The sequence below is a fragment of the Euprymna scolopes genome, chromosome 8, assembly GCF_053919585.1.
Source record: "Euprymna scolopes isolate OS-2025 chromosome 8, ASM5391958v1, whole genome shotgun sequence".
Classification (NCBI taxonomy): Eukaryota; Metazoa; Mollusca; class Cephalopoda; order Sepiida; family Sepiolidae; genus Euprymna; species Euprymna scolopes.
The window spans coordinates 151,094,294-151,107,019 of NC_136489.1; the positions used below are offsets into that span (position 1 = coordinate 151,094,294).

At 31.8% G+C, this 12,726-nt stretch overlaps 1 protein-coding gene and 1 pseudogene across 10 annotated transcripts in view; both read right to left on the reverse strand.

Moving 5' to 3' along the window:
- LOC145283838 (uncharacterized) overlaps nucleotides 1-12,726 on the reverse strand; it is a 240,039-nt gene that overhangs the window by 219,173 nt on the left and 8,140 nt on the right. The window lies entirely within an intron of this gene.
- LOC145284193 (U2 spliceosomal RNA) lies at nucleotides 10,944-11,059 on the reverse strand (annotated as a pseudogene).

The window sequence follows — 12,726 nt, forward strand, 5'->3', positions numbered from 1 at the left end:
TACTTATTCCTGCCTAGACTTAAAAAATGGTACTTCATGTCTCCTTACTAAACACTCAACATTTTAAAGGTAGGATCAAGAACAAGTGGTGTAATCCTGAGGATGGAGTGGTACCCTGCCCTAAACCTCGGTGTAGCAACTAATGAAAAGGGAGCCTTCTGGTTGCCATTAACTATAGTCTGCTACTTTTTTTTTTTTTTTTTTACACAGTGATCACCACTTATCAAGGCCCGGAAGCCACTCAGGGATAAGGGTTATTGCAAATACATTATGTTAGTGTGGAGATTTGATGAAGTGTTTACTTAAGGGGGCGGTTCATTAGGAATTTGTTAACATTGGACTTGAAGACATCCAAGTTGTAGTCCGGAGGGAAGCAGGCAGACGGAACAGAGTTTCACAGGCGTGCAGTTCTAAGAAAGAAGCTTTGTTCATGGAATCCGCGTTTTGATTTAGGCACAGATATAGAGTGGGGGAAATTTTTTACAGTGGATTCAGCTAGACGGGTGTTTTTCGTAAAAGATTGGCAAGGGGGGACCAGAGATTGGAGTTCAGACGAGCACCTGCCATGGAAATAACGATAAAACAAGGATAGGTTCGCAACGTCTCTTCTGTGGGAGAGAGGTTGCAGGGTAGAGAAAAGGGCATCCCCCACTAAGCCACGAAGTCTATTTTGTACTCTGTCAAGGCAGGATAGGCTGTTTTTAGCAGCTCCTGTCCAGATATGGCAGCAGTACTCCATCCTTGGATGTACTTGGCTTTTATACAGATAGAGAATTGCATCAGTAGTGAGATATCTTCTGGAGCGGTAGAAGGATCCCACCATCTTTCCAGCAACCTTGGCAACAGACTTGATGTACGTGTTCCATTTCAGATCAGGAGTAAAGGTCAAACCCAGAAGCTTGTCAAAACACGGGGCCTCACCCAGACGAGAGCCATCCATCACAATTGATGCCAGATGGGGATCAGAGCGTTGATGATGTAAGGATAGGAGTTTGGTTTTGGATGCATTAAAGGTAACCAGCCACATCTTCCCCCACTGAACCACGCGTTTGAGATCAGAGGAGAGAGAATCAGAGAGAACTTTGTCATTTACAGCCTTTGATGTGTTGCCGTAGATGGTCGTGTCATCAGCATAGATGTCAACGAATGATTTAAGTATGTGTTTAGGGAGGTCATTGATGTAGATCAGGAAGAGAGTTGGGCCCAGGATTGACCCCTGAGGGACTCCAGCATTTATATTGCAGGCGTCCGATTTTTGTCCATCTACCACTACTCTTATGAGCCTATTGGAGAGAAATGATTTAATGATTGAGAAAACATTTCCAGTTATACCGTAGCTGGAAATCTTGTGAAGTAGACCCTTATGCCATACCTTGTCGAAGGCCTTTTATATGTCAAGAGCAATTGCCCTAGAAAGGAAGCCTTTGTCAAGAGATTCACTAATCCTGTGGGATATAACCGTCAGCACATCTGCGGTAGATCTTGCAGAGCGGAAACCATATTGTGTATCACTAAGAAGGTTATTCCTGCTGAGGTGGTTGACTATTTCTCTATTTAATATGGATTCCAGCAACTTACTCATAACACACAGGAGACTTATTGATCTGTACTGAGAGGGAGATGACTTATCACCTGAATTCTTAAATACAGGGCAAACTGATGAGGTTTTCCAGGGAGTTGGAAAGCACTTCTCCTTAAGGCAGCGCTTAAACAGTTTTGTAAGTATGGGAGCAAGTTCTGGTTGAAGCTTTTTTAACACTATAATTGGGATGCCGTCAGGGCCAGTTGCTTTACTGGAATCAAGGTTCTTGATTAATTTGGCGACCTTATGCACGGATATTTGTATGTTCCCTAGCATGTTCTGTGTTATAAGGAGGAAATATGGGGAGTTGATGGCCTTCGTCGCATAGGGTAGAATTAGCTGCAAAGTTCTTTGCAAATAGTTTGGCCTTGTCTGATGCTGACAAGATGACCTCTGGTCCATTGATAATGGTTGGGATAGAACGCACACTTCTGTTCAGGATCCTATTTGTTATTTGCCGAAATTGGTGGGAACCAAGCCGCTGATCAGCTACCTTGGATTTAACAGACTGGGCATATAGCTCTCTTGCATTTTTTATTACTCTTTTACAGTGGTTGCTAGCAGTCCTGAAAGCAGCTTTAGTCTCAGTGCATCTATTACGTTGGTAGCTATGGAATAAGTGATTTCTGTGCGCGATAGCAGCAGCACATTCTGGGGAGAACCATGGCTGGCTGTTAGGTTTTTGTTGGAATTTTTTAGATGGTATGAATTGGTCTATGCCTACAATTAACCATTCGGTCAGATCTGATACTATAGAGGACACTTCCTTTTTAAACATGGAGTGCAGAGGTAAATCAGATATGAATGTACGGAAGCTATCCCAGTCAGCCATAGAGTATCGGTATACAGTCAACTATCCACTTTCACAATAGTCTAATTCGAAAATCTAACTATTCTCTCTCGCTTTGTTTCCACAATGATTTCATCTGCAGATCTCTTTTAGTCTGGCTCTTCTGACCTTACCTCATCAAATGCTGTGAGAACATTGTTTGTTCTGCACATGGGCAGGTTATTGTAATCATATTCAATTCATTCACCTGTGGCAAAATCTATTCTAATGGATCGAGGCAAAGCTGACAAGTTGAAAAATAGCAGTGAAACAACTGTTATTAATATTTCTATAGGTAAAAAAAAAAACCAAAATTTTTTTAATCAATTAAAACAAATATTATTTTTACTTATGTAGAATAAATGCATGAAAAGAAAAACATGAAAAATAATTTAAATAATTTTAACAACTTTTATTTTTAAGTCAAATTTTTTAAAATTTAAAATGAATTATTTTTAAATTTAAAATTACAAATAATTTAAACAACTTTTTAACGACTTTTATTTTTAAGTCAAATTTTTTTAATTTAAAATGAATTATTTTTAAATTTAAAATTACAAATAATTTAAACAACTTTTTAACGACTTTTATTTTTAAGTCAAATTTTTTTAATTTAAAATGAATTATTTTTAAATTTAAAATTACAAATAATTTAAATAACTTTTATTTTTTAAGTTACATTTTCTTTTAAAATTCAACATGGAAAATAATTTATGTATAATAAATGCATACAACAAAGGATTTAGCCAAATTTATTTGCGCCCACTCGGTTCATTCTGTTTCACTAGATTTTGAGTTTTAGATCGCAAGGTCAAGGTTGCTACTTGCTCTACGAAATTGCAGGTGGCAGCCATCTTCATTATTCAGTTAATGTTTACACATTTTAATCGTACATTTCTCGAGTTTCGATGGGTAAAATAAATAAACTTTTTATTTGAAATGACTCCTAATACTGTTTAAGATAAGAAACATTTTGAATGCTTGTGTTATGTTTATTAATCGGACTATTATTCTCATCTTGAGTGTTATTAGCACAACGTTTCGGTCGCTGCAACCTGCGACCTTCTTCGGTGTTGAGAACATGCTTCTTTCCCTACTAAGGAAAAAGAGAGTTGGCTCTGCATTTCTGCATGTTGTAAACCCTTATCCAAAACAGCAAACTAAACAACTTCCTTAAAACAACAAAAATAATAAAAGGCAAACGCCAACCCAAAAACCTAAAACGCATTCTTACATCATCCAAACTCAATCAACAAACAACACAAGGAGTCACAAACTGCAACAAACAATGATGTGGAGTCTCTACATAATATTAGAGGAAAACACATACACATTCATGAACCCCATACAAACATTCAAAATTAAAAGAGACCTAGACTGCACCTCAAAAAATGTGGTCTACGTAATAAAATGTGCAGCATGCGATAAATCCTACATAGGTGCCACTAAAAACCTTAGTAATAGAGTAGCCTTACATCGATCCAACATCAAAATTTCAGAAAATAGACACCTGCATGTGTCACAGCATATACACACATGCAGTGGAGGAAAATTCAAGATAACTCCCATTTTCCAAACTGACAACTACGTCTACTTACTAACACAAGAAAAAAACTTCATAAAGTTCAACCCCGCTTTGAACATATCCCAATAACAATATACGTAAATAGGCAAAACACAAAATACACTTACATGCGCGCATGCTTATGCAAATGTGCATCCTCATACACGAATCAAGACAAGCACAATAAAGCATGTGCACACATTCATGGGCACACGCGTCCATATCCAATATAATACCATTTCCCTAAACTAAGCAAACACTTAAGAAACAAAATACACTACTCTTCCCACATTTAAAAAAAATCCTTCTAGACTAAGAAAACTTTAACCAATATGGGTGTGGTGTGTGAGTGCATGTGTGGGTGTGTGGGTGCGTGTATATGTATGTGTATATGTGTGGGTGTGTGGGTAAGTGCGTGTGTGTATGTATATGTGAGTGTGTGTATGTATGTATACTCCTGCATTTATATTCTGTATATATGTGAACATATATGTGTATATGTGTGTATATATGCATGCATGTGTATGTGTGTATGTGTATGTATATGTGCATATATACATATATATGTGTATGTGTGTGTGTATATGTGTATATATCATCTATTTTCCAGTTTGTTTGTGCGTGTGTTAGTGTTTGGGTGACTGAATACATGTATGTGCGTATGTTTAGATTGGGAATCGACCTTATACCTATCTAGATATCCTGCCTCTTTCTCCATCTTACATGCACAGGTATGGACGCGCACACGCGGGCACAGGTGGAAAAAAAATCACAGATCTTGACCCACACGCATTCACACACGCACAACATACAACCCTCGCCTTAACACACGACCACACACTGACACACACATACACACACATCAAAAAAGAAATAAAATCATAAAAAAACACATAAAAACATGTACCAAATAAACTCAAACCCCCCTCCACCCACTAAATGGACTTAACTCTAACTGATTGAACTTTTGACCAGCTCACCGACTATTGGTGACAAAAAGTCTAAGATTAGCATTTCTCTAAAAAACACAGTGTTGCCAGTGATAAAATGTTTTCCAAAAAGTACATTACCTAAAAAAAAAACCTTTGTATAAAAATATCTGAAGAGCGCTGAATAAAAGTCTGAAAAACTTTTTTTCTGTTGTTGGAACTACACAACCATCACTTTATAAACATATATATATATATATATATATATATATATATATATATATATAATTATTTTTTTTTTACTATAATAATTAAATACCTACAGACACTAGTGTTTCATCCTTTCGGGATTCTTCAGTGCAGGGTGTCACGATTACTATCAGTCGAACAATTCGAACCCCGCGACACGAGACATCTCTGGCTCGATTAGCGGAGGCCGTATCCATTCGGCTACCATTAACCGTGTGAAATAGCGTTGAATTTTAAACATTTTAATTTAAATGTTCATTACGTCAGACAGACAGTGATCAAATCGTTATACGATGATCTACACATAAGAGCTAAATTGACCGACTTTTTAATTCAACTGAAAGTGCTCAACGATAAGAAACGAATTTCTTAAAGGGGCTGTCATAATTATTTTTTTACTATAATAATTAAATACCTACAGACACTCCTTTCGGGATTCTTCAGTGCAGGGTGTCACGATTACTACCAGTCGAACGATTCGAACCCCGTGACACGAGACATCTCTATATATATTAGTGTTGGGACGATTATCAGAATTGGCATCGGAAAAATCGACAAATTTTGGGGTATTGAAATCGAAAAACTCAGTTCCTATTTTCCGATGTCAAAACGATTCTTTTAATTGTCTTTTTTATTTGATTTTGTTTAAATAAAAATCTTCCATTGCTGGTAATAATGATACAATAATAAATATTTATTGATTTTAAAATACCAGTAAAGCTAAAATCTATAGATAACCCTCCACAAGTGTAATTATATGTTTAGGAAAATATCTGCGCATTTAACATGTGTTTTTACGGAAAATCAGGAAAAATAACAACTCTATAGTTAAATATTTAGAGATTTACAAAGAATCGGAATCGGTAATTGTATTGGAATTGGGAATTTAGTACGGAATTTGTAATTGTATCGGAATCGGGAAAAATATTGGAATTGTCCCATCACTAATATATATATATATATATATATATATATATATATATATATATATATATATATATATATATATATTATTTATAGTTTTTATATTTAAATTCCATTCAGAAAAAATATAATTTTCCAAACAAAAATTTATTGTTTTGGACAAAAAATACCATCTTTATATTAATTTCCTTAATCCATGGATTTTTTTATGTAGGCTCATCTCCTCGGAGAAAAAGTCATTAGCAAAATATTACTTTCGCTCATATTTAATTTTGCTATCTAACACATACATAGAAAAAATATTTTAAAACTTAAATCCTTTCTTTCTCTATGTCCCTTAAAGGGATTTAATCTTGAAAATATATTTTCTATGCAAATAGCAAAATTAAATGATACCAAAATTAATATTTCTCTGAGGAGATTAGCCTACATCGAAAATCCATGGATTAAGAAATTAATATAAATATTGTATTTTTTGTCCAATCAATAAATTTTTGTTTTGAAAATTAAATTTTTTCTGAATGAAATTTAAGTATAAAAACTGTAAATTTTAATTTGTTCTCTCTAGTATATGGAACAATTTAATTTGGCTGGGATTGCACATATATATATATATATATATATATATTAATGTTTTTATACACAACCACAATAAGTTTAAAATCTATTATGTTGAAATGCATAAAATATATTTGAATAGTATTTTATATTTACGCTCATAATAAGTTATGAATATAATATGTTGAAATATATGATATTTTCATGTTATTAGAGAATGCCATAGTAAGTTTTAAAATTATGTTTATATATTTTATCATTATTATATACAACCATAACAATTTTAAAATATTTTAAATATAATATATTGAAATATATGATATATATTTTATTATTATATACACCATAATAATTTTATATATAATATATTGAAATATATGATATATTTTTTATTATTATATACATGGGATTGCCTATATATATATATATATATATATATATATATATATATATATATATATATATATATATATATATAAAATTATCTTCCTAAAGTATTTTGTAAAACTTGAAATTACAAGATTCATTAATCTATGATCTAATTCATCTCATTATTCTGATATATATACAATGTAAATAACAACAAAATAAACAATAAAAAAGTAGACACCATGACAAAAATAAAACTAACACAAAAGACACATATATAACTACCAGAAATAATAATAATAATAATAATAATAATAATAATAACAATAATAGTAAAAATAATAACAATAATAATAATAATAACAATAATAATAATAATAATAATAATAACAATAATAATAATAATAATAACAACAACAACTAACGGGACCTGTGGAAATTCCACAGCAGCATTTTTCCTATGCAATATATTGTTGCTGGGCATGCTGTGAGCGTTCTATTCAGCATGAATGAAGTCACAATCATATTCTAGTTCTTATTTTAATTAAAACTGTACTGCCCCCTTATTAAAATAATAACTTTGACATATTTCATGGGCTGATTATTTCATTACAAACACACCGGTCAATTAACTCATATTTTATCATTTTTCATAATTATTGAATATGTTATTATGTTTGACAATAATTTTGCATAATTTCAACCCACATTATCGATTCTCCCTTTACTAAAATAGTAAATTTGATATATTGTATCGGCTGATTATTTTATAAAAAACACAACTATTAATTAACTCACATTTCATTTTTATTTTTAATAATTCTTGGATATAGTACTAATTTTGACAATAATTTTTCATCATTAAAACTCACCATATCACACACCTTACTAAAATAATAACTTATATATATATTTTCTAGGCTGATTATTTCTTTACAAACACATACATCAATCAACTCACATTTCATCATTTTTCGTAATTCTTGGATATGTTACTAATTTCGACAATATTTTTTTATAATTTAAATCAACGTTGTCGCCCAACCTTACTAAAATAATAACTTTGATACATTTGCTGGGCTGATTATTTCATTACACACACACACTAATCAATTAACCTCCATTTCATCATTTTTCATAATTCTTGGGTATGTTACTAATTTCGACAATCAATTTTCATAATTTATACACACATTATCGCCCTCTCTTACTAAAATAATAACTTTGAAATATTGTCTGGGCTTATTATTTTATTACAAACACGCTAATGCATGAAATCACATTTAATCATTTTCCATAATTCTTGGATATGTTACTTATTTCGACAATCATTTTTCATAATTTTAACCCATATTTCCGCCCTTCCCTCTTTACTAAATAATAACTTTGATATATTGTCTCGGCTGATTATTTCCTTACAAACACACGAATCAATTAACTAATATTTCATCATTTTTTCGTAATTCTTGGATATGTTACTAATTTCGACAATAATTTTTCATAATTTAAGCCCTCCTTATCTTCTTCCCCTTTACTTATATAATAACTTTGATATATTGTCTAGGCTGATTATTTTATTTAAACACACCAATCAATTAAATCACATTTCGTCATTTTTCGTAATTATTGGATATCTTACTAATTTCGACAATAATTTTTTATAATTTAAACCACCCTCGTCGCCCTCTCTTACTAAAAAAATACTTTGATATATTTTCTGGGCTGATTATTTCATAAAAAAATATAACTATCAATTAATTCACACTTCATCATTTTTCTTAATTCTTTGATATGTTACACATTTTGACAATTATTTTTAATATTTTTAACCCACATTATCAACTACAAACATAATAACTTTGATATATTATCTGGGATGATTATTTCATTCCAAACACACCAAACAAATCATATTTCGTCATTTTTCATAATTCTTGGACATGTTACTTATGTCGACAATCATTTTTCATCATTTTAACCCACATCATCGCCCCACTTATTAAATAATAACTTTGATATATTGTCTGGTCTGATTATTTCATTGCAAACACACTAATGCATTAAATAACATATTATCATTTTTCATAATTCTTGGATATGTTACAAATTTTGACAATTATTTTTCATAATTTAAACCATCCTTATCGCCCTCTCTTACTTACATAATTACTTTGATATATTTCCTGCGCTGACTATTTTATTATAAACACACACTCGATTAACTCACATTTAATCTTTGTTCATAATTCTGGATATGTTACTAATTTCGAGAATAATTTTTATAATTAAAAACCCACATTATGCCTCTCCCTCCTACTTATATAATATATTTGATATATTGTCTGGGCTTATTATATCATTACAAACACACCAATCAAGTAACTCACATTTCATCATTTTTCATAATTCTTGGATATGTTACTAATTTCGACAATAATTTTCATAACTTTAACCCACTATGTCGCTCCCCCTTACTTAAATAATAACTTCGATATATTGCCTGGGCTGATTATTTCATTGCAAACAAATAAATAAATTCTTGGTATTCTCATAGTATATATGTTTCACCTATCTTATCCAATCCTGGGTGACGCTGCATATTCTGCTAATATATATCGTTCACCTATCTCATTCGATAACAGGCGATGCTGGGTATTTTGCTACTATATGTTTTCCACCTATCTCATTCAATACTGGGCAACGCTTTCTGATAGTATATATTTGCACATCTCATTCAATCCCTGGACTGACTTCATGTCCGCCACCTTACTGTTGAAAATATACATTAAATAAAGTAATGTTTTAATCATAAACTGTTTCAGCCATTTTCGAGACTGACTTTATATCCCCAACAGACTGCTAAAAATATACATGAAATAATGTAATGCCTAAATAATAAACTGTTTCAGCCATTTCCGGGTCTGACTTTATATCCCCAACCCATTGCTAAAAATACACATGAAATAATGTAATGTCTAAATAATAAACTGTTTCAGCTATTTCCAGGACCGACTTTATATCCCCAACCCATTGCTAAAAATGTACATGAAATAATGTAATGTCTAAATAGTAAACTGTTTGAGCCATTTTCGGAACTGACTTATAATAATAATATAATCCCCACCCCACTGTTGAAAATATACATGAAATAAAGTAATGTATAAATCGTAAACTGTTTCAGCCATTTCCGAGACCGACTTCTTATCTCCCATCCTACTGTTAAAAATATACATTAAATAAAGTAATGTCCAAGACGTAAATGGTTGCAACCATTTCCAGAACCGACTTCATATTTCCCACCCCAATGTTAAAAATATACATTAAATAAAGCAATGTGTAATGCGTAAACGGGTTCACCTATTTTCGGGACTGATTTAATATCCCCCCACCCCACTGTTAAAAATATACTTGAAATAAAGTAATGTTTAAATCATAAACTGTTTCAGCAGCTTTTCGAAAGTAATACATAAAAACATTAACACGGTTAGCGATTAGGTAACCATTGCTTCAACATGAATGTCTGAGTGTACTATCAGTATCAGCATTCCAGTGGCTTAAATCCCCCCATTTTTTGGTCTTGGTTAATGGAGGAGAAATCCTTCATTACTGATACAATTCTTATTTTTGTTATTGACCAGAGAGACCCTTTTGGGGAGCTGGTTTCCCCCTAAATTTTTAACCGACCTCATGTCCAATTCCGCCCTTGTGGGGAGGCAAGTAAACAAAAAAAAAAAAAATAATCAGAACGGACATTTTCCAGGGCATTTTATAATCAATCAGGAGTAACACTTCCAGGGCATTTTGTAATTAAATCAGAAATAACTTTTTCCAGTTACATTTTTAATATTAAAACTTTGTTACATTAAACATAGTACCTATTCACAATGCCTCCCCACGGGACAGATTTAGACACTAGGGTCGTTTTTTTTAACGTGGAGAAAAAATTGTCTTAGTTGTAAAGGATTTCTCTTCCACTGAGAGAGGAGAAATTGGAATGTAGCACCTGAAGAACAGATACTACACTTTGATCTTAGCCAAAAGGCCAAGAAAGACAAATCATTTTTATTAGCTTTGCCTCAACAGCAACACCAATTTTTTTTTTAATATCTCAATTTCCTTTTCAAGGGTGACAAGGTTTATTTGGAATATTCCACTTTTTGGAATATTCCACTTTCCTTTTTTAGGGAGGATGCACAGCATGATAACGGACGGAGCGATAAGCATAATAATATAATGATAATAAACCAACTCCAACAACAGCAACCATACTAGAAATAAAAATAAGAATACTAATAACGAACAAGATAAATGCAACTGTAGATACCGCACATTTTGCCCACTTCAAAATAAATGTCTAACCAAAAGCATAGTTTAGCAGGCCACAATATTTGCGAAAGAAAACATGAATAACAAGAAATATTACATAGGTATGACTTCCTTAGATTTCAAAACTCGATATTATGACCACAAAAGTACATTCAACAATAAAAAAACGCCATATGAAAACAACGCTAGCAAATAAATACTGGGAACTCAAGGAAAGCGGCCATTCGCCGGTACTCGAATGGAAAATAGTAAGACAAGCAAACACCTGTAGAGACCTAGACGACCCATGTAGATTATGCCTTCATGAAAAATTTGCTATCCTGTACTTTAAAGAACCCCAACATCTATTAAACTGTAGGAGAGAAATAGCGAACAACTATGTTCACAGGATAAAATTTACTCTAGGATAGAGATACAAAATAACTTTAATATCAACAAAAACAATAAAAAATAAACAAATAAATAAATAAAATAAATAAACTTGCACATTCATAAACTATCATACGTATGTATGTATATACAGGGTGACCCAAAAAAACGGGCCCAACTCTAATTAGGCCCCGTTTCTTAGTGTTTTGTTTGAATGAAAAGAAACTTTGGTCATAACTAGTTTATTATATTCAAAACATCACATCAAAACACTAGAGTCTTTGGCCTTTTTCCCCCGTTCTACAGCATATGTTCTAGATGGCCTCCATTTAGCTTTTATTTTTTGGGGGGTCACCCTGTATGTGTAATATATATATATATATATATATATATATATATATATATATATATATATATATATATATATATATATATATATAAAAATAACATAAAAAAATCTAACCTAGATTTAAAACAGGTCAAGACACTAGATATCCAGGCTAAATAGAACACACACAAAGAATCAGGTCAACCAGAGGTAAAATGGGCCCTTGTCCTATAAGTGCATGTTTATTGGCTGATAGGAAGGATGCGGTGAATACTAGAAAGCTGATTGGCTAACTAAAATCTCAATAGAAGGTGCGTATATAAAAACGACAGACAACCACAAAATTCGTGCATAAGCCTGAAGAATCCTAGAGTGCATGAAACGCAGAATATTCAGTGTAGCTTAATCGCCATATATATTTTATAATATATAATATAGTTACTAGCTCTACCTACGTATTGAGCACTTTTGAAGTAAATACTTAAAGTTTACGCATAAATTTATACTTTTGTATATAAACTTCATGTGAGTAAATGAAGTAGTTATATATGATATATATATATGATATATATATATGATATATATATGATATATATATGATATATATATATATGATATATATATGATATATATATATATATATGATATATATATGATATATATATGATATATATATATATATGATATATATATGATATA